This window comes from Dipodomys ordii, unplaced genomic scaffold (genome assembly GCF_000151885.1).
Source record: "Dipodomys ordii isolate 6190 unplaced genomic scaffold, Dord_2.0 Scaffold43, whole genome shotgun sequence".
Lineage (NCBI taxonomy): Eukaryota > Metazoa > Chordata > Mammalia > Rodentia > Heteromyidae > Dipodomys > Dipodomys ordii.
This window is the reverse complement of record NW_012267259.1, coordinates 6,934,810-6,957,909: the sequence shown is the minus strand read 5'-3', so window position 1 is coordinate 6,957,909 and position 23,100 is coordinate 6,934,810.

Sequence of the window (23,100 nt, the reverse complement as noted above, 5' to 3'; positions counted from 1 at the left end):
TGTGACTTGAGGCGAGTTGCTTACCATCTCTGAGCCTTGCTCTGCTCCCATGGGGAGCAGATCTTCTATCGTTGCTGTGTGAGCAGATGAAATAAAGCATATGTGTAGCCTCGCCCAAAGTAAATATTGTCATTAAATGTCAGTATAGGATTTGGGTATTAGAGATCACTGTCCACAATGTACACCTGCAATTCAAGAATTGTTCTCAGTTTTCAAAAGTAGATAAGGATGAAGTGTGTGGTCACAGAGACAGTGGTACTTAGTTTACCTCTTCAGAGATTGCAGTGGGCTTCCTGGAGGAAGTGTGCCTTCTGGCTGGTGTTATGGGGCAAAGATTCTCCTCATGGTACCACATGGTGCGTGATACAGTGCTTGCAGCCATAAACACCATCGAGTCACAAACGGAATCAAAGACTCTTTTCCATTTTCTTTTTGGCATGGAGGACACTTAACTTGTAAATGTCACTACTCACAGAGGAGTTGTTTCGGAACCTTCTTAATTGTATATTAGTGTGCTTTTGTGTTATCAGTCTATGATTGCTCTTCCCCCACCTCCCCTCCCCCCCACCATACTCAGGGCATTACACTTGTTAGGCAAGTTGAGTCACACCCCTAGTTTAGTAGTTTGCTTTACAGATAGTCTTGCTATGTAGTCCAGGCTAGCCTGAAACTCAAGATCCTCTTGTCGCAGCCTTCTAAGTGCAGGAATTACAGGTGTGTGCTATCATACCCGGCTTACAGCTGTTCATTTATGGCCAGTGATGATACAAATTTCCATTTATAGTGCCAGACTTCAGTAAGAATATGCTGACCTTAAATAAACAATGTGGGAGTGACCAACATCAAGTAGGACTCAAATGCTAGATTCCAGGGGGTCCCATCGTCGTTGGGGGAGGATAGGAATGCATCCTTTCTGGGCCTCAGTTTCCTTGACCTTAAAATAAACTCTTTGAATTTAGGTGAGTCATATTCAGACTCAGTGCACTGTGGCCTTTTTTGATGATAACTTCACTCATCAAAGTGGTGTGTGTGTGTGTGTGTGTGTGTGTGTGTGTATCTAGATGTATATATAAAGAATGGGAAGGAAATCTCATTTTTCTTTCCATGCTCCCATTCTCACAGAAGAACTTACAGGCTCTTAATGAAGTCATCTTCATCCAGAGCTCTGCTTCTCGCTGAGGCTCCTTTTCTTATTGGTAATCTGGATTCCTCAGTTATGATGTCTGTGGTCATCCTGGTGATTACAGTTACTCAGGTACAAAGCCCCAGGCAGGTACATTCTCTTGTGGATTTCCCAGGTGATGAATCAGGGCATTATTACTAGGCTACCCTATTCTCTTCCTTTTAGTACTTTCAGGAAGTCTGAAATACAGGACAGATTCTCCCATTGCAGTAGAAAATGTTCCTTGGTCTAAGACAGCATTCCTTTGGTGGTTTGGTTACAACATTGGCTACAGTGCACTGTGTCTTACCACTGGATCTCTAAGCATGTAAATTTTGGTCAATGACACATAGAAGGCTGATGGTGAAGGGGCTGGAAGAAGGAGGACACGTGGGAAGATGTTCTGTTGATCTCTGAGGTTGATGCCTGTTGGAAGAGGGTAGGGGTTGTGGTGAGGGGGTAACTGTGGAGGTGGGAGGGAAGGGATGGTAAGGGAAAAACAAAGGAGGCGGTAACAATGCTTGATAGGAAATGTACTCATTACCTTGCTCATGTAACTGTAACCCTTTTGTACAGTACTTTCACAATAAAAAATGTATAAAAAAAGATGTCTGGTGTGCAAAATTCAAGGAGGTATACAGAAGTTTCGGTCAGGCTTTTCCTTATGTGCTGGTCTTCTGAAAAGTCTGTTTATGCACTTCTACAATTCCTCTCAGCCCTGCTCTGAAGGATGCACAAATAATCAACTCGGTGCATTGACTGTCTCCTCTTGCTCTACTAGAGTCTTTACCACTTGGCTAAATGGCCATTTCTTCATCCTCAGTAAGGGCCTACCTCCACTACTACCTCCACATCTCCATTCTTAAGTGGCTGCTCCTACATGCCTCTTGCTTTGCTGCACTTTTCGGTTTGCTGTTCCCTGAATGAGAATGGGAATGAACTCTAGATATAGGAGTTGCAAAGATTCAAATTTACCTCGTGTCTTTCAATTCTCCTTGTATGGCAGGCATTGTCTTAGACCCTTTCTTGTGCATTATTTTTATCTAATCTTCTTAATAATTCTATACTAGCCTCAGCAAAGGGGAAGCAGAGTTTTCAAAAATAGTCTCATTTATCTTTAGGAGATAATGTTTGTTTTTGTTTTTGTTTTCCCCCTGTGGGAAGATTTTTCAGTGTTCTAACACAGGAGAAATATTGAGGAGATTACCCAGAAAGTCAAAGCATTTGAAATGGATGTTCAATATTTCTTGATCAGAGCTGGAAAAAATACTGCATGATCAAACACTATTTTATTTTTGTTCTAGTGGGTTTGGAAAAATAAAGAAGATCTAAGATGGGGTTGCCTGGATGAGAGTTAACTTTCTTTCCCCTGATTTGGGGGCTTGAACTTAGGGTCTGGGTGCTCTACTTCCAGCCTTTTGTTCCTTAATTGGAGATAAGCCTGGCTTTGAACCACATATCTCAGATTTCAACCTCTTGAGTAGCTAGGATTATAGGCTTGAGCCACTGGTGCCTGGTGAGAGGTGACTTTGTTTTTTAGGCAGGTGATCCATGAGCAACTCCATAAAGGGAAAGGAAAGCTTTGAGGGTGGAGTCACCAAGGAATTCACAAACCATTCAGTAATATGTTCTTAGTATCCCATGATAAGTGACTCTGGCATGAGAGTAAATTGTGTGGAGACTGAAAATGTGTTAAGGAAATTGAAGAGTTTTCAGCAGTTTATTTACTGCGCACTCATTCATTCACTCCTTGAGTGATTTTATGAGCCTCTACTAAGTGTTAGATATTCTTCCCACCATTGAAACTACAGTGGTGTACCATTGCTTAAGATTTTGGCTGATGTTGAGGTCTGAGATCATGACATTCCCAGACTCCATGGAGAATGAGGAATGAAGGGGAAGGAAGGGAAAGGTGGGGGTTGCTGGAAGGAATACTAGGAAGGACTGCTTTTAGAGAAGAGAACATCTCTGGAATGAGGGATAATAGGCTAACAGCTTTATCCGTGGGGACATGATCCTAAGAAGAGGAAGCTATCAAAACCTCTGTGTGCCCCTGCATTTCCATTGTGATGACTTACATTTCTCCTCAGCCCTTTCTCAAGAAACTTTACACATCTCCATGGGGCAAACGATGCACCGGCAACAAGATGTCCATTGAAGCTTATGCCTGCAATAATTTGAGCTCTTGCTTTCTGGGAGACAAGTCTCATAAAGGCTTGTAGCGTGCTTAAACATGAAGCGTTCAAAGCCATGTTCATACTCGGGGTCAAAGCGGTTCTGCGCACCATCCACCAAACGAGCAGCACTGTGAACAGATCAGCAGTTTCTTGAATCGGCGGGTACGTCTGCCCCAGACCCTGGCAGACTCTTGTGAGAGATGTAATGCCAGAGTGAGCCTGTCACCCAAAGCAAAGCCAAAAAGGCAGCGACGCCTCCCATGGCAGGGAATTGAGACAACGTTCCTTGGAAACCAATTCCCCTTTGTGCAGTCACAATACCAAAATATCAACCCGTTCGCTCTCGAGAATAATTACAACCCACTGTTGTATAATCCTGGAGAAATGATAAAGTACTTGCCTTTGTGAAAGCGTTCTGATTTTATTTCAGCCCTGAGTGTGGGGACAGCTGGGGATGGGGGAGTCTCGGGTCCCTGGACTTCATCTGGCTGACGCTGGGCGGTTTGGTTCCCAGAGTGGATGGAGCCCTAGGCAGCCTGGAAGCCAGCAGGACCGGCGGAGCTCGACCTCATTGAAACCACGCGCCTCTCAGTGGCTTTGGAAATGAAAGGTCGTGATTGGGAGTCTTCATCTCCTGGGAAATTTTCTGGTTTTGTGAATAATATTCTGGAGTTCTTCAGGTTTTCTCATAGAAACCTGGATTACATTTGTAACTAGGAAAAAAATAGAAAAATTAAATCAGGGGGCCAGGTGATGGGTGGTGGTGTCTGGTTGTATTGGCTGCGCTTCTAGACACAGAATTGTCATTGAATTTTTGAACAGGATCCTGTAGCACACCACCCAGTGTGCACAGAACAAACCAGCCACAAGCACTGGCCACTTCCTTAAAATCGAAAACTCTCACACCCCAAAGTGAAGCCAACAGGACCCATCCTTTAGCTGAAGTACAATGGATGATGCTAAACATGAGATTTCCTCTTTTCATCGTTTAGGTTTTATATGAAAATTAGGATAAAAAAACCAGGAAAATATTCGATTTGCTGTACATCCACTGAATAAGACCATAAAGGTTCTTTTCCTAAATGGATATAGGTGGAGTTTTTTTTTTAAAATTATCTATATCTGTATCTATATGTAGATAATTTTGAACTGCCTTTTCTAGAATGACTTCTTTAATCTAAAAATTGAGAGTGGTAATTTATTGTAATGTGTGTGTGTGTGTGTGTGTGTGTGTGTTTCTATGGGTCAAATTCGGGGCCTTGCTAATAATGCAAATGCTTTACTACTGAGCTGTATTCCAGCCTGTCATTATAAAAGTTTTAAACCTTTTCCACAGTGAAAAAAAGACTGTCTCCTCCACTTGCCAGCAATTCTTGCATGTCTGTGGTTCCCAGAACTAATAACCATGAGACAGGCCAGTGGTCCTTATGTAATATGACTGTCTTGTGCTGAGTTCCTTATTTTAATTCTAGTTTTTAAAGAAAGGCAAATAGATGATACATCATTCTTTCTTCTCCAAGACTTTCTTTTCCGTTCCATTACTCAGAAATATGACTTGGCGGGGTATAGTATTCTTGGTTTTCAATTTTGTCTTTTTCAAAGAGTTCTAGTCAGCTGAATGTTAGTGGCTCTTGACTGTAATCCTAACTACTCAGGAGGCTGAGATCTGAGGATCGAGGTTCAACACCAGCCTAGGCCTCAAAGTCCATGAAACTCTTACCTCCAACTCACCAGCAAAAAGCTAGAAGAAATGTGGGTCAAATGCTGGAGTGCCAGCTTTGAGTGAAAAAGCTAAAGGAGAAAGAGGCCTTGAGTTCAAGCCTCAATACTGGCACCAAAAATAAATGTTACAGTCAGTATTTAGGATAATGAAGTGTGAGGTCAGCCAGATTTTTATTACTAATTATAAACTTGCACTATGTAGAACTTTATTTTAATGGGCAAATATTATTAGATGATTTCATGTGTATATTATCTTCCCCTAGTGATTTTTTGGGAATACTGTGAGGTGTTTGATTAACATACTCATATTTCTTTTTCCCCTCCTCTGGGAACAGGCTTTCTTAACTATGACTTTAGAAATTATTGAAATTATTTTATTTTTTAAAAGACATGACCACTGTATTTTAAAGTATTTTTCTCATCTTTTATTTTTTGGGAGGGCAGTATTGGGGTTTGAATTCAGGATTTCATACTTGTTTAACACATGCTCTACTACCCAGCCATGTCTCCAGCCCATTTGGCTCTGGTTGTTTTTGAGACAGGGTGTCACTGTTTGCTCAGGCTGGCCTGGACTGTAATCCTCTTACTTACACTTCCTGCTGTAGTTTGGATGCCAGATGTGCACTTCTGTACTTACCCTTTTCTGTTGAGATGGGGTTTCACAAAGTGTTCCCCCCCCCTAATATGGCCTGGAACTATGATCTTCCTAATCTTAGCTGCCCTAGTAGCTAGGATTCCAGGCATGAGGCCATTGCACCTGGCTCCACTATTTGAATTTTGCCTGAAGTTTGGGAGGAGTACTGAAGTCTGCTTTCCATATTATTGATGACTTTCTGTAATACAATAATGTTTATTTATTTTTGCATCCAGTGTACTTTTCTTTGAACCAAGGGTTTTTCTCATGCTATGTAATTGCTCCACCTTTGCGTTTCCAATGTTGTTTTATATTCTGTTATCTCTCACATTATGACGAACTACTGGAGTATACATAATATCACTGTATCTCTTCCTGTTGACTCTTTATCTCAATTACTTATCTCAAGGTTAATTTGTTTCTTTTTATCAACATTAAAAATTAATTTGTTCTTTATTTAAAGAAGATCATCATTCCAGATTCTGGACTCTGTTTTAATATTTTCAGAACTCTTTTCATCATCTGAGTTTGCATAATGATGTTTGCTGTCCCCTCTCTTCAATTGATGCAATTTATGTGGTTTTTTTTTTAGGTTGACTTTTCTTTTTGTTGTATTCTCAGATAGAAAGGATTCTTTGTGTACTCTCTTGTTCTTGTTCTTTGATGGTCTTTACATCTCTTTCCCAGAGGTCTACAGGGTAGCTGTTCAGGGTGAGGGTCTGATAGTCTGAAAATGCAGAAGGCACAAAAATGAAAATACCCAGCATGCAACTTGTACCATCACTCTGTTTCCTCTGACCTTGGTGTCAACATCAAGAGGAAAGACAGCATTTCCTACAGTGCTAAATGCTAGTCTCAGTGTCTCTGTATTTCACTAACAAATCCCAAGTACTTTGCCATAATCTAGTAGTTCATGAGGGCAAGTCATAATCTGAGTTCATAAACGGTTTTCTACCGCCACAACATCGTGATTTTTCACAATTTTTTCCACATTTTTCGTTTTCCTGTAGTAGAGATTCTAATAATATTAGAATGTGGAGTGTGGTAAGGTTTAAATTAAAGAACACTTCATAGTGTACATAGTACAGTGCCAAGTTTAAATCCAAGCTACTGTTAGTATTACTACTACTCTTGCTTTCTTGGAAGTGATTGGAATGAAAGCAGGAATCAGTAGATGTATATATAAAAAAGAAGCATCCTATAGTGGAAAGACAATGGTCTGATTTTCTCATTAGTTCAGGCTGAATTCCTGAATCTTGATGGTCAATTGGACATATTTTCAAACACACAGAGCTGGTGTGTCACAAAGTGCACCAAGTAAGTTTGTAAATCTTTTTTGATTTGCTTCTAAATGAGTAGAACTTTTTTCAAGATTCTGGTAAGGATTTGACTGTAAATCTCAGGTTTCTTTTCTTTTACTTGTTGCAATATTTCATCTTTTGGATCAAGGGTGGTGGTGGGCATAGAGCTTTTGGTTACAATTTTATGTTGGAATGTTCCAGATTTGTTTCCTTTGTTTCCAAGTACAAACTATAATCAGCTACATACATGAAAGAAAACTATATTGCATAGTTTGCAACATAGTTGTTGTTATGAGCAGTTCTTTTATTAATAATCCAACATTTCATTGGTTAAGTGTATTCTTTAAGCTAGACATGATGGAACTTTGTCTTTTGCATTAATATTATTATTGATATTTTATCGTTCTTCTATCATACCATAGTGGAATTACATGTCTTATGGACCATTTAAATCACTTACTTGAATTTCCTACCACACTCTTAGGATCAAGCACAGAGATGAATTTGATGCTTCTTGGCATTGAGATTCAAAAATATTTGAAATGCATGTTTGAACTCCACTCTTGCTGAACCTATTGTTATTCTAAACAAATTGGGGATGTGCATGATCTCTCCATTTTCCAAGAAGATATATTTTCAGTTGTAGCATTTTTGAGATAACTTCAGTCTGGCTCACTAGAGTCTACATCGGAAGTATTTTCTTATTGATAAAGAATTCTAGAAGATGCTCATTTGCAGTGAAGGCAAGAATGGAGTTCCTCTGGGAAGGAATTGTAGAGTCCAGCCCAAGTTTTGCTAAAGCCGTATCCAATTACCCATTAGTAAACTTACCATTGACAAGGCACTTAATTGTAAAATGTTTTCAATTCTCTGAAAAATGCTCCTCAGATGTAGATTATGACCATTATCACCCTATTGTTCGCAGAGTCTAGTGTAATTCCCCATGTCCCATGGGTGTTTTGGTTTCTTTAGTCAATTCATTCCCATTAATATTTACTGAGGTGACATTTGGTTGCTTGCGCCATGACAAATGAGGAGGGTAGAATGCCTTGTTCTGTGGTCAGGACATTGAGACATTGAGAGGATGCTTTTCTTTTGAGCATAAGAAATCCAAGGAAACAAGCCAATTAGCCCTTCGAGAGAGGGTGGAGGATGCCAGGGACATGTGGTTAAGTTACATAACGATGAGAAAGTCAAAAGAGGTACCATGGTAAGGCTAGAGAAATAAGGTCCCTGCCTAGGAGGTCTGGACTTATTTTCAGGAGGATTGTCATTCATTTGTATGGGCTGTGGAGGGTTTACTTCCTTAGATATCTGTTCTTGAGAATAAACAGAGCAGTGGAAAAGTTACTCACTTGTCTGAACAAAGACTCAATAGGACCAATGATGTTTCCTGAAAACTGCCAGAAAAACTTGTTCTCTTTTCTCAATCTGTGGGTTTAGACCGTCACTTGAGAGTGCGCTAGTTGCTAGCATTCTTTGTTGCAAAGTTCACATTGCAAAGCAGAAAGCCTTCCTCAGTTTATGTGAGAGTCATGCCTTGGGTTTAATGGAAGGCACTGTCAGCCTATGACCTGTATGTCTTAAGGGACAGGTAAGTTACAAAGAGCCATTGAGATTCTAGTATTAAAGAGTGTGCTAGGTAATTTATAAAGATTATTTAGTAAACATTGTTTAATCTGTATAGTGTTTCTCTACTGAAGATTTTTATTATTAATGTCCCCCTTATTCTGGATAAAGAAACTGAGGGCAAGAGATATGGTAATTTGCTCAAATTCCTATGGTGTCTCTTACTACTCTTCTCTCTCCACCCCCATATGTAATGATGAATAAGAGACCCAGTCCCTTTCTTCATGCGTCTTAGAAATTTGGTTGGATAGATAAAAAATTAATTAATCCTTATATAATCTGGTATCAAATAATGATTACTGATAATGGGTTTCAAGTGAAATATGAAAAATGGTGGGTGTTATTTAAGAAGAACACTAATTTCCGTCTTAGAAATTCAGAGGTATTAGTGTTGAAAGTTTAAAAACTTTTCTCTTCCTTAACTTGCTCTTCAAATATGGGCATTCTCTAGGCCTCAAAAAGTTTTGGCTGATTATATTTGGACCATCTCACTGAATTTTAAATGTTAGCCTATCAAATATACAGCCTTGGCTCTTCCTTTAAGAGCAAACTTGAAAGTTCTATCTGTATATAAGATACTCTGTCTGTGTGCACCCTACTCATCAGTAAAAGTATCTGGTTCTATGAACTAGGAATAAGACAAATAAAGCTGAAGTTTAATGGCTGAAAGAAATATTGCCATTGCATTTGCTCAAAAATTCAATTTGAGTAGCACTCATCAGGGTTGAATTTTCTCTGGTGCAGCTCAAAGGCTAGACACTAAAGTCATCTATTTGGGATTTAATTTAAGCTGCTGATTGAGCCATAGCTGGACTTCCTTGCAGTGTGGTACCCATGTTCCATGAATGAACCTAGAGAGACAGAGAGAGAGAGAGAGAGAGAGGGAGGGAGGGAGAGAGAGAGAGAGAGGGAGGGAGGGAGGGAGGGAGGGAGGGGAAAGAGAGAATTGTGAGTGTCAGATGGAAGTCATGTTGTCTTTTATGACTTAGACTGAGAAATCATACAGCATTTATCACTTCATCCACACTCTACTCATTGAGACCATTAAAATTTCTTGCTCAGGGTAGAGAAATAAATTTTACTTCTCAAAGAGAAGAAATGACAGTATGTTTTGAAAAGATCGGATCAGGTCTGTCTGTCTATCTATTTATCTCTCTCTCTGCCTATCATGTATCTATTATAGGTATATAGTTATTGAAAAATAGAGTCTTCAGTGCATGTTTTCAAATATGGAGAACTCAATTATTAACATTTTGCACACATTCTGAGGTACCAAACACTTATATGGGTCTAAGTAAAAATTACAAAAAAAATGTATATGGCCCCTGTCTTAATAAAGAATTTAATTTAAATTGCCAGCAGATAAAATGAAAGAAGAAAACACAATCACACTCTTCCCACAACAAAGCAAAGAAACAGGAGGAAAATAAGCAAAGAACAAGTATTTATAATTATGTAGTCATTCATCAGTTGGAGAGAATATTTCCATTGTTGAGTTATACCCTCATAAAAATATAACAAATGGGGGCTGGGAAGGTGGTTCAGTGGTAAAGTGCTTGCCTCGCATGCCTGAGGCCCTGGGTTCGATTCCTCAGCACCACATAAGCAGAAAAAAAACCGGAAATGGAGTTGTGGCTCAAGTGGTAGAGCGCTAGCCTTGAGCTGAAGAGCTGAGGGACAGCGCCCAGGCCCAGAGTTCAAGACCCACGACTGACCCTCCCCCCCAAAAAGGTGACTTTTATGAAAGAGAATTAAAAAAAAAACAGGACTCAAAGGAACAAGAAATGACTCAAAGAAGAGTCCTTTGCAAGCCTTTTGTGTAGTAAAAAAAAAAAAGAAGTAAAAATTCAGAATAGGGCCAACGGTTTGATGTCAGAGAGAAGCTGGAAGAAAAATGTTGGCTTCTAAGGATTGAAAAACAGAGACAAATGAATGAGGAGGTAAAGAATTAAATAGTAACACTAGTTTATGATGAGGGGGATTTTTAATAAAATTTAGGGCAACTAGACATCACTTGTCTGACCATCCAAAAAGCCATGATATGATCCTATGGTGGCTGAGGGAGGGAGGGGAGGCTTGGATGGCTGGGTGCAAGGCAGAGTGAAACTGAGGAAATGAAAACCCTCCATGCCAACGCGAAGGCTGAGCTAAAGAGGCTCACGGTCCTAAGAGAAAAATGCTTAGAACGCAGAAATCTCAGGCAGGCACTGAGCAGAAGGTGCTTTGCTTTATCAAACATGCGGAATATTTAAGCCCCAGAAGCCCTTTCTTCCCGTTTTGCTGAAAGAAAACTATCACATGGGTTCAGGCAGAAGAACGTTTATTGGGAGAACCAAATGGCTGGCCTGCACCACATATAGGTTTGCAGAGAGTAGCATGTAACAGCTCAAGTAATGGTGGAGAGAGGTAAGATGGGGAAAGGCAAGGAGGAGGTATGACCACAGTGGATGTGGGATGTGGCAGTGACCTCAGAGCCTGGGGTCCTTTTGCTGACATTCAGGTGATTGACAGTCAGGTGACAGACAGTTACAGGTGATTTCTGGTTTTGGCCAGGTGGTTTCTGGTCAAGCTGTCCTTCATGAAGAGGGGGGTTGGGGGAGGGGGGGTAAGGAAGGAAGCAGTTCTCCTGGGCAGACCGAACACTTCCCACAGTAGACAAGTGAATATTGCAGATAGTAGCTCTGTTTGACATGATTTGCTTAACCAGTTCAGCCTGCTCCTTGAGAGGAAGGACCTGATCTTAGGCTTAGCACAAGAAACAGTCAACGAAGGCCTTGACTCAGGAGACTCTGAGACAAGGATTTGAGGCAAATCATCTGTTTTGGGAGTGATTGTAGTCAACACCAACAGTTGGGCTGACAAGTGACAAGAAAGGAACCCACTGAAGAACACAGCCTCAAGCCAGGTAACTCCATGGGCAGCTGGAACTCAGTCCTCTGGAAGGCCTCCAGAATTAATGAAACTGAGGAGCAGAAGAAGGTGAGGGGATTTAGTAACTTCCCTCTACTCATCTTTGGTTGGAAGCTGTTTCTGGAGCGTTAATTTGCCCTTTCTTGTTCTGCTTCTGTGTCCAGAAGACTCCCAGGGAGAGTTAATGAGAGGCTTCAAGGTAGACAGATAAATTATCTTTATGAGAACGCATCAACCATGTCACTACACTAGACACTGAGAAAACAAGGAGGGGACAAGGGAACATAAAAATAAAAAAACAGGCAGAGATCTCTTAATGACTCTCACCCACTACTTCCTTATAGAACACACACACATATGTGCATGTGCCCATGTGCACGTGCGCACCCCTCCCCCCACATACACTGTGCAAGCTCATCCTTCCAGCATCTTACAGAATCTTCATGTTACTTCTCTGTCTTTGAGCATGTTTACAACATTCTCCAGTCTAGTCTCACTTGCAAATTGAATTAACAGGCTATTTACTCCTCTTCTGAATCATTAATGAAGATATTAAATAAGGCCAGATCAAATACGAATCCCTGAAGCTCCCTCCTTCTCTCTCCTCCACCATCCTTGGCCCTTAGCATTTTTTTTCACAGTTTAGCAACCATTTGGCTTATAAGACCTTCAAGCCATTTCTCGGTCCTTGTCACAAGTCATAACCAAGATAATCTGAAATGAACTTATCAAAGAAAATTGTAATGAGACCCGGTGTTAAATATGCTGCTCTAATCACATAGTGTTAGCCGCATTTCCTTTCGCCCAACTCATTTTTCAGTTCTCCCAGCAAATGGTTTCTGCAAGCAAGTATTCAAGCTAATTTTAATCCAAGCCTTGATAGAACTTTATTGTGGAGAAAAAAAAACAATTATTTCTTAAAATGTCACTTACTTGATAACAATGATATTTCTTTGAAGCGCATGGACACATGTGTAGTTGTACTTCACAGGTGCTATGACGTGATTCATCCAGTGGCTCTGAAGAGTACATTTAGGCTTGGAGACCAGTCCAGGCTCTGTCACTCACTCCCAACCTCCACTTCTTCCTGCCACACTGCGAAGCTTTTTAAAGCCACTATCTCTGTGCTATCAAATAGGCGTCCATGCTGTGATTAGTGACACAGAATTAACTGTCCCCATCTCAATTTAATCCATCAAACACTTCACTTTCTGTTTCTTTTAATATTTTTCTTCTTCCTTGACTTTTTTTTGGATACATGTCTTGTTATGTATCCAGGTTGGCTTTGAGGTCAACAATCGTCCTGCATTTTGAGAAACTGGGCATCTAGATGTGCAATATAGACTGTACAGCATCTGAAGGTTAAGGTAAGATTTTAGAAGTCATTAGTCATGGTTTCTTCATCTAGGGTCTGGGGCTATCTAGAGAAATGTATAAATGTGAGAACATGTCTCTATGACTTGTACATATACTACTGGGATTTATTTGCCTCTAAAAGGATTCTGTGTTCAAACACACGGGGGTAAACGTGTTCCATGGTAATATACCTCACTAAGCATTCTCAAATGCGCTTTACTCTGCATACACTTACTTTCTCTACACAAATGCAAAAAACAAGCAGAAAACCAGGCTAAAAGAGGCATTGTTAAAGCAAGCCTTTAGCAAACTGGCCCTGGTGGCTTTTCTCCTCTTTTTATGTCTCTGAATGTTTTCGCCTTTGTTGAGGTGAAAACATTATTGTTCTCAACTTAATCCATCCCACTGATGGACAGAGAGAATGCTTAGAAAATCTTTAACAAATATTGAATTAAGAATAGTCCCTTGAGACCAGGAGGCAGCTATGCAATTCCTTTTCTCCTTGACACAATTGTTCTAATGCCTGATAACAGCCCACATGAGGTCTCTTACACAGACATTGTCAATCCTCAGAGCAGGTGCTAATGGGATGTGGTTCCATTGGCCTAGTGGACTCTTCCTGGGCAACTTCAGGTTTCCAGCATCTGCCCTATGAGCTGGTACTTGAAACTCTGAAGCCAGGTGTATTCAAACCTGTTCATGTGCAGTTGATTTTGGTAAAGCTTTTTTTTTTTTAAATCAAGCAACCAGCAAGAGTTTATATCCCTTAAGTGCTTCATATAAATACTTAAATATAAAATAAGAAGGCAAATCAAGATCTGAATAGTCTTAGGGATGTATGCATATATTGGAAGGTTTGGGATGGAATGGGGAGAGAAGCCATTTTTATTAAATCTCCAGTTCTTGGAGCCCTCGTGAGGAAGGGTAAAGGTATAAGTACTTCCAGAGTGTGCAAATACAGCAATCCTCAAGAACTGGCGATACAGCTGGACCTTCATCTCTGTCAGGCCAGTGGTACCAAACTCCTCTGGTAGGTACTGCATTTGTCACTGTCACACATGTTCAGAGGAAGAAAAAGTCAGTTTCTCTAACTGGTTAAAGTGCAGTGTACATTGGAGTGAGATTCTCATGGTGTAACCTCCTTGAACAATTAACAGATAGTTTAACAAAATAAAGATCAGGAAGTGGAAACACATCTTGACTGGGAGAAATCGGGACTCAGTGAGAAGGGCAGATGAATGGAAAGAGGAATGGTGAATGAATGTAGTCACATTATTCAATGTATATATGTGAAAACGGAACTAAGAAATTAAGATGGTAGAATGATGGAAGGCAATGCATTGTACACACAAATAGATACGCCAAATGGAAAGTTCCTTCTTTATCTACTTGAAGATAAACATAAAAAGGAGAAGAAGAATAAAATGTTTTTAATAAGAGGCAGTAAAATATTAATTTTCTTAAATCTCAGCAACCCTTGGGTATCTTTTTTTTAATATTTTGTGTGAATACATAGGAAGGATGAATAAAGCATTTCTTCTGCTTATTCATTTACAATGTTCACTTCCAGGAAAAATGGTTATGAGATGTTGGAGCTGGAAACTGATTTCACCCACCACTTTTTAAATGGAGCAACATTTTTTATTTGAAAGAACAACTGGTAAAAAAAATCCCAAACACAAAACCCTAGAGTTATTCAGATTTGTGTGTTTGGCAGACACGTTCTCAACTTGAAAGAAGTGAACCTGTCACTTGAAGGGAAACAACTCACAGTATTTGTTGCCTAGGAGAAAATTCGAGCTTTCAAGTAAAATTAGAATTTTGGAAAAATTTCTATCTACCACTATGAACTTGACAGCTTCACAATGTTTGAGGACTTTTGTGATGAGATTGGTGGTGATATTAATACATATAATCTTTTGATATTGTGTAATGAAATGTGTCAACATTTAGAAGATCTGCATAACTCAGGGAAACCTGTTTTTCCAAATGACTAATGTATGATGATAGGAAATCATGCACAGACAACTGATCCATTTAAATGTGCAAGGTGGACCAATGGATTTTAGTGTAATAGATTAGAAGAAACATTCCACTGGCATGGTTTTGCATTCCATATTGCAAATGACCTTTGAGAAACTACTGTAGCATTGTGTAGTGTCAATGAAATAAAACCTGTAATTATCTGAAAAGACTGTGAGATTACTTCTCCATTTCAGGCTATCGATCTGTAGTCCTCTTCTCTCTTCTTTCCTTTCTTCTCCTCTACTCTGTTCTCTCCTTCCCTTTCCTCCCATCTCCTTTTGATCAGTGTCATCTCTTCCATTATCTTTCCTCCCTCTTTCTCTCCATCCCTCCCTCTCTCTCTCCCATCCACATCTCTATCTCATCCACATCCATCTCAGTGTTTCCTAATTTCATTTCCACATATGTATACTGAGTATAATGACTGTATTCGCCCAACCTTCCCCTCTCTACTTCCATACCTCCTTATCCCACCCATCCATTATCCAGAAATGTTTCAGCTTTCTGGTACTCATTTAGTTAAACTATGTGTTAATTGTTCCAAGGGGTTATACCGTGGATTCCTATCCATGCATATAACATACTTCAGTCAGTTTGATTATCTATATATGTGTATAGCCTTGTGGATGTTTTCATATGTGTTTATATTTTAGTGTGAGAGGAGATATGTCCCCTTTATCTCTCTGAACCTGTCTTACTTTTACTTAATATGATTTTCCCCTGCACTTTCTACTTTCCTGAAAATGACACATCATTCTTCATGCTGGATAATAAAATTCCATGCCTGTCTGTCTGTCTGTCTGTCTTTGTCACATTTTCTTGATTCATCCTCAGTTGTAGGTTATTTGGCTGTTTCTACGACTTAGCTATTGTGAACAGTGCTGTGAAGAACATGGGTATATAAATGCCTTTATTGTATACTGACTTGCATTCTGATGCGTAAATGTCCAACTGCAGTATTGCTGGATTATAGGGTAGTTTTATTTTTAGTGTTTTTTGAAGCATCTCCATACTCCTTTACATAGTGGTGGCACTAATTTCCATTCCCACCAGCAGTGTGTAAGGCTTCTTCCCCTCCCCCCTCCCCCCCTCCTGCACAACTCACCAGCATTTGTTATTGCTTATGCTTTTGAAGATGGCGGGATGTGAGAGGGAAGAAGTGGGCACAGAGTATGGTTGGTCTCCAAGGAGCATTTGGAGTTGTAGAAAGAATTTAGGACAAAGTCTTGAAAAAAATCACAACATTTAAAAGACCAATATTAAGAGTTGGAAAAATTTGTACTATAAGCTTTAAAAATGAGGCACTATTAATATAACTGCTATAATCTTGGCTATATTAGTTTAACTGAATGAAGTTAAAGAGGAGTATAGGGATGGAGTCATAGAGACAGAATGAAGTAATTTTAGTGAATATTAATTGTGGATTGTTGTGGTATTTACATAGTAATGATTCTCACATTTAGTAGGTATACGCCTCATATAAGGTCATTTCCTAGGTATTGTGTTATTTTATAATATTTATGTGGCATGTAAATGCAATGAAATATTAGTCATTAAAAATCCTGGCATTTGCAACAATGTAAATGGAAAATGGCTATTATGTTAAGAGAAATAAGGCAAGCCCAGAAAGATAACTATTGTATGACCTTATTCATATGAAGAATGTAGAAATAAGTTGATCTCAGAAATTGATTTGATCTTTCTTATCCATTTTTTCATATATCATTTCTTCAAATCTCATTGTTATTACAGTAGTATGGAGTAATTTATCTTAATGGAGATACTGACTTTCTTGAACTCTGAGCTGAATATTGAGAACAGATGAATGACTTGGTGTCTAAGGCTGAGCAGGGCATGATTGTGAATCCTCAGAACCCTCCAATCTTCCAAACAGAGACATCCAAATCTCTATCATTTATTTTTCTTCTTCTTTACCATGTGGTCAGTGCTTGATAAAGATTCTCTTACTTAATTTTTAATATGCTCAAATCAATTTGCTAACCCAAGGAGAAGTTAAATAGCCTTCCCAAAGTTCAAATAGATCCAGAGAAAGAACTGGGATTTGAAACTAGAAATGTCCGACTCCAAATCCTACAATCTCTGCTTTATCCGTGAGCATTTTAAACAGAGAATAAAATCTCAATTTCTGGAATGCTTAGGCAATGCTGAAGTAATTTTACCTCGAGGAAGTTTTATTCTATGAAGTTGACATTCTGGGTAGAACATAAGAGACTGTCCGCTAAAAATGGTGGCACCCTTCCTTCCATAGCCCCAACACTTGGAAGGGTGAGACAAGAGAATCATGAACTTGGGGCCTGCCTGGATTACATGGGGGAGATGTTTAAACCAAAACCAAAAGCAAAGAAATTAAACAATCGACAAGTCCTTGCTTTAGATTTCCAATTGCTTTTAAATGTTCTAGTGAATACTGGAAAAATATAAAAATTATAAAGTGCAGCCTTGTAGGTATTAACTCCAGGTACTTTTTATTCTTAGACCAATCACAGTGGATCAGTAAATTCCTCTTCAGACTTCTATAAAGAATTCTTTATCTGTCTTCATGGCTGCAGACACAAAGTTGGATACATTTCCTCCTAAGTAACATCTCTTCTTACTCACTGATATGGACCCCATGGAAATTATGCCCATATCCTTCAAGAGCAGAACCAATGTCTAGATTTGTATTTGATGTTAAGGGTAATGGCAATGAGGATTATACAATTAATTTACTTTCAAGGAACAAGCAGAAAAGTCTCACTTTGAAAAACATGTATGCATTTGGTAATAAACTTGTACCAATGGTTTTTTTCAAGGAGAGAGAAAGGGAAAGAGAAAAAAATAGAGAGAAAGAGAGAGAGGCCTCAAACCCCATATACCCTAAACTTTTCTAAGACACACATGGAATCTTTTAAATTACATTTGTATCAAATTAACTTGGGTGGTCTGAGCGTCATCAGGCATGCAGAAAGGGTTCTCTTAAAAAGCTAATTTAAGAAAGTTGTGAGGGCATTGACAATAGAAGCAACCTGTTTCCTTGTTGTCAATGTGTTTTCTTTTAGAGAAACTTGCTCTTTCCTGCCCATGCTGAAAATATCTCCAGCTCTCCAAGAGCTCGGCTTTAACATCTCCCTGGGTGGCTCCAAGTGGCTGCCATTTTTACCATGTGCAGAGTGAGAGCTTCTCTATGCTTGTTCAAATACTATAATGATTAAAATATTGTTGGGCAGCCTCATATGTGTGCACTTAAGTCGTGAAGCACTCAAAGCTTACCAACCTTGTTTTTTTTTTTTTGTAGGCAAATAGTGCTTGAGCAAGGCAATTATCCATTAAAAAATGAATGGCAAGTCTGGGAAATTTTGCTTATAGCATTGCTCCTGAAAATATCCAAAGGATGGTGTGGTAGTAAGAAGCAATGAACAGAGAGGTAGATTGTGTATGCCGACTTGAGGATAACCGGAGGGCAGTGTAGGGATGGGGTTGAGGAAGTGTGCATTTGCACAGGACATTCACAATTCAGCGGAGGAGGCAGCTGTATTATTTGCAGAAAGAATAATGGTGAAGCTTTAAGCTTATTGAAAACAAGACAAAAGAGAACTCATAATATATAGCTTGTCTCTTTTTCAGGACAAACTTCAAAGCCCTTTCTCAAGGGCTTTAGGTTGATTCAGTAGGTTGATTTCGTCTAGTATGTTTTGAAATCATCCAGCCAGGTAAGATATTGGATTGTGCACCGTTATAAGTCTATGAATGTGTGCTGAATTCTTACATTGCAAGTATGCAGATGTACATAATTGTATCAGGTGCTATAAGTCTCCTCATTATTGTTATCTCTTAGCAATATGGTTCACTTCAAAGATCCATAATAAGGACAAAGAACCCTTTTAAAAGTGAATATTCAACATTCATTCAATAACTACCTGGTGCAAGGTACAGGTAAGTTCTTTACTTCTACTCATTTAATGTCACAACCCTAGAGCTATATAACCCTGTTATGATTTCTATGTTACAGCTGCAAAAAGTAAGGCATGCAGAGATTGACTTATTCACAGTCACTTTGTGAGACTGGGGCATGAATTTATAATATTGACATCCAGGGCTCCCATGGTTAATACAGAGGACCTCTCTGGTGGCTTGATTCACTCCCTGCTCTTCAGGAGGAGAGACTGTCCTTACCTCTTTCTCTGTCCTGCTCCTTAAGGAAATATGTTCAGATGAGGACTGGCTATTTTCATGCTGTGCCTCACTTGGGAGAGCTGAGTCAGTTACTTGGGATACGAGGAAAAACTCAAAGACTCACCCCTCTGATTCTTTCTGCAAAGCAAATTTGGGAGTATGCCTGTGTTGATTGGCCCTTCATGGATGCAGGTGATTGACACCATATTGGAGAAATGACAGCCTTTGAAAAATATATTTCAAAGTTCCCTTCCAATGGGATTCTTTTGTTGTTGTTGTTGTTGCTGGTCATGGGTCTTGAACTCTGGGCCTGGATTCTGTCCCTCAGCTCTTCAGCTCAAGGCTAGCGCTCTACCATGTTAGCCATACCATCACTTCTAGTTTTCTGGTGGTTAATTGGAGATAAGAGTCTCACAGACTTTCCTGCCCAGGCTGGCTTTCAATTGCCATCCTCAAATCTCAGCCTCCTGAGTAGCTGGGATTACAGGCTTGAACCACCAGCGCCCTGCTGTGGGATTCTTTTAGAATACTCAGAGCAACCATTTTGTGCATCTCAGAATTCAGTGTTTTGTTCTCCCTCATTCTTTAACCTCTCTGAATCCAATTGTTTTCATGTGCACAATCCTACCCGCTCTGCCTGTCTCAATGTGTTATGACAGAACTTTGAAAACTCCACCGTGAGATACAAATATAAGCCATTAGTATTCATTGTTGTTTTTCTTGTTTCTCACAAGTACTGTCAACTTCACATATGCACTGTTAATGGCCCGCTTTCAAATTGTGTTGACATTTTAGGTGATTCTTAATGGACTTCAGTGTATTTCAGTTGGAGGCTATGTACTGCTGTGTCTGACTGGCTTTTAGAGGAAGAAGAGAGGGACAAGGAAGGGTCTGGAGAAGAGGGGCTGAGACTGTGGAGTTCAGCCAGAGTATAGAAGTTACTTAAGGTAGAGGTCATGACTGGGATCAAGGCAGAGTTTGGATCAGTTTACTGAGGTGTCCAGACTTGTCCCTTGGCAACCAGTGGTTTAGATTCAGAGTTGGGGATGAGGCCTGTGGAAGAGTAGGCTGTAGCACTCATGTCTTCCTTCAAGCAGTGGTTTTGAGCTAGTAATGACACTTGTGTAACAGAAAATGAAGCCATCTCCACAAGCAATGTTTTGGCCACTGCATCCAGGCATGTGTGTTGCATTTCAGTGAAATAATCAGCCACTTAAATCAATAAATGATTAACCACCTTCATAAATACATTATTTTGTGGTATAAGCTGGCTAAATATGTTGAGCTCAAGAAAGTTATAGCTGTCTATATAAACTATTTCTATCTGTTGTACAACACTCTGTATAAGGAAAAGCTTAGTTAGCTAAGTGTATGCTCTTTAAATGATGAAAATAATGGGGCTGGGAAGGTGGATCAGTGGTAGAGTGCTTGCCTTGCACACATGAGGCCCTAGGCTTGATTCTTCAGCACCACATAAGTGGAAAAAGCCAGAAGTGTCAGTGTGGCTCAACTAGTAGAGTGCTAGCCTTGAGCTGAAGAACTGAGGGACAGTACCCAGGCCCAGAGTTCAGGCCCCACAACTCACACCCACACCCCCCCCACACACACAAATGCTATATAAATATTCCATATCGACGGTACAAGGTTTGAAAGAGATTGTGCATCCGTATATGATCTGTTCCCTTTCAAAGGCATAAAGCTAAACATTCCTAATCTGTTGGGAGGCCAGTCTGTTATGGTCCTAAACATTTTTCTATTTGTTTCACTACATTTGTTTACTTGGAACCGTAGGGTAAATTAGTACAATTTAGAAGGGATTCTGGAACTGTATCATGAAAAAGATAAACCTCATAATTTTATTCTTGATATTTTCATTGAGTAAGTAGAAAAGCAGACAGGGATTGCTGCCTTTACCACTTGCACATGGCAAGGAAAGCCGATAAACCAAAGCCTGTCCAACAGTAATATGAGGGAGAGGGCTTCAAAAGGATGAGGAAGCAAGGGAGGGTCTTTACCATCTTAAGGACTCTGATTCTCCTCTTTACCCCCAGTCCTGTCTCTAGTTAAGAAGACTGTGGGATGGCTGAGATGGGCAGACATGCTGTTTTCTTGTGGTATGTTCTCTGTCCAGTGTTCTCTTTTCTCTGCTATATTTCTTTTTGTTTTGCTTTGTTTTGTTTTGGGAGGGGGTCCGGTTGTGGGGCCTGAACTCTGGGCCTGGGCGCTGTCCCTCAGCTCTTCAGCTCAAGGCTAGCGCTCTACCACTTGAGCCACAGCGCCTTCCGGCTTTTTTCTTTTTGCTTATGTGGTGCTGAGGAATCGAACCCAGGGCCTCAGGCATGCAAAGCAAGCGCTCTACCACTGAGCCACCTTCCCAGCCCCTCTCTGCTATATTTCTGTTCTAAGAGAAACTTTACCTTCTTAACTAGGTCCACAGTTTGCCTGAATGATTCTCTTGTCACATGCAAGAACCAAGGTCAATGTAGCTGCTCTAAATTTCTGCTAATATATATGTTATGTTGGGTTTATGTCTTTTTCCGGCTCTCAGTTCATCAAAAGCTAACAATATCATGTTTGTCAAAATACCCAAAAGTTCTTAGATGGAGATCAATGCACAGTTTACCCACTCATTTCTTTAGCGAAGAGTATTGCAGGTTGGTCAGTGGTATGAGACAGAAGAAGTTCTGGTGTTTTGTTGTATATTAAAGAGTAAGATGTCATACTAGAGATGGATAGAAGAATTCTGAAAGGTTTTAATATGAAGAAGTAGTAAATGTTTAAGGAGATAAACATGTTTAATCCCACCTTAACATTACATAATATACCTCAGCGCCAAAACAGCATATTGCCCCAGTAATATGTGCAATTTTTATGTTTTTAATATTTCAGTTAAAGATAAAATTTAATTTAAAAAAGCGCATTGATTCCATGGCATGCCTATTTTAGAGTCTTCCAGGGAAAAGATTTATAATCAACCTCAGTTCAAATCAATAGAATAATGGCATTTGGGTTAAGAATTTAGATAAGCAACAACAAAAAAGAATTTAGAGGAACAAAACAAACAATAAAGACTAGTACAATAATTTGTTCAATGCAATGTGTGCAAATTTCAGTGTCCATAATTTAAAGGGGGAATATTTTGTATCAGTGCCAAGAATGATTTATTTCAGTTTGATTCATCATTAACTTTTTCTTACTTTTGCAATTTTTTCCCCCAAGACTTGAGATATTCTTAGTAACAGAAAATTTCTTCACATGCTGAAACCTTTTGGTCATTCCCTTCTTTTGAACACTTCCTTTCAGGGCAATATTAAAATGTTAAATGAAAGAAAGAAAGAGGGAAGTTAAAGACCTGAGAATTATAGAGCTAGGGAGAGAGAGAGAGATATGCCATTCCAAAATTCAATAGTCTAAACTCCAGTCAATTAAATTAATATTAAAGTGGAATTCAGTGAAAACTAAATTGCTCACACTACTTTCATCTGGTCAAATTCCTCCAAGAATTCCTGTTCCCATGAATATTTAGCTTTCCTACTCTCAGGAATGAATCTGATTTTTACCTTGAGGAAAAACATACCATATATGTCGTGAAAAATACAAATGCAAATTCAATGAGCCCCCCCCCCTAATATTGAACCCATCTGTATTGAGTCCTTGCGTATGGCAATCAAATTGGAAATCCGGGTCTATTACATGCACATGTAATATTTCTAGAGTATATCAAATTCCATCCTATATCAAATTTTTCCTTGGGTTCCTAGAAATTTAATATAAGCAAGTTTCACTCTATTTGAAAAGGACATGATGCAATATAATGTGTTTTTCAATGAATAGAATTCTTGGTAATTCAATTTATGATCAGGACTTCTTAAAGGCGACGTACTTCCTAGAGGCTTCATTCCTGAGTTCACTTCTGAGAACCTTACTCAGGTAACATTCCTTTTGGCTTGAAAGACGAAGAAGTGAAGATAGAAGGAATTTTTGCTGATTCAAAAAAAAAATAACCATGTC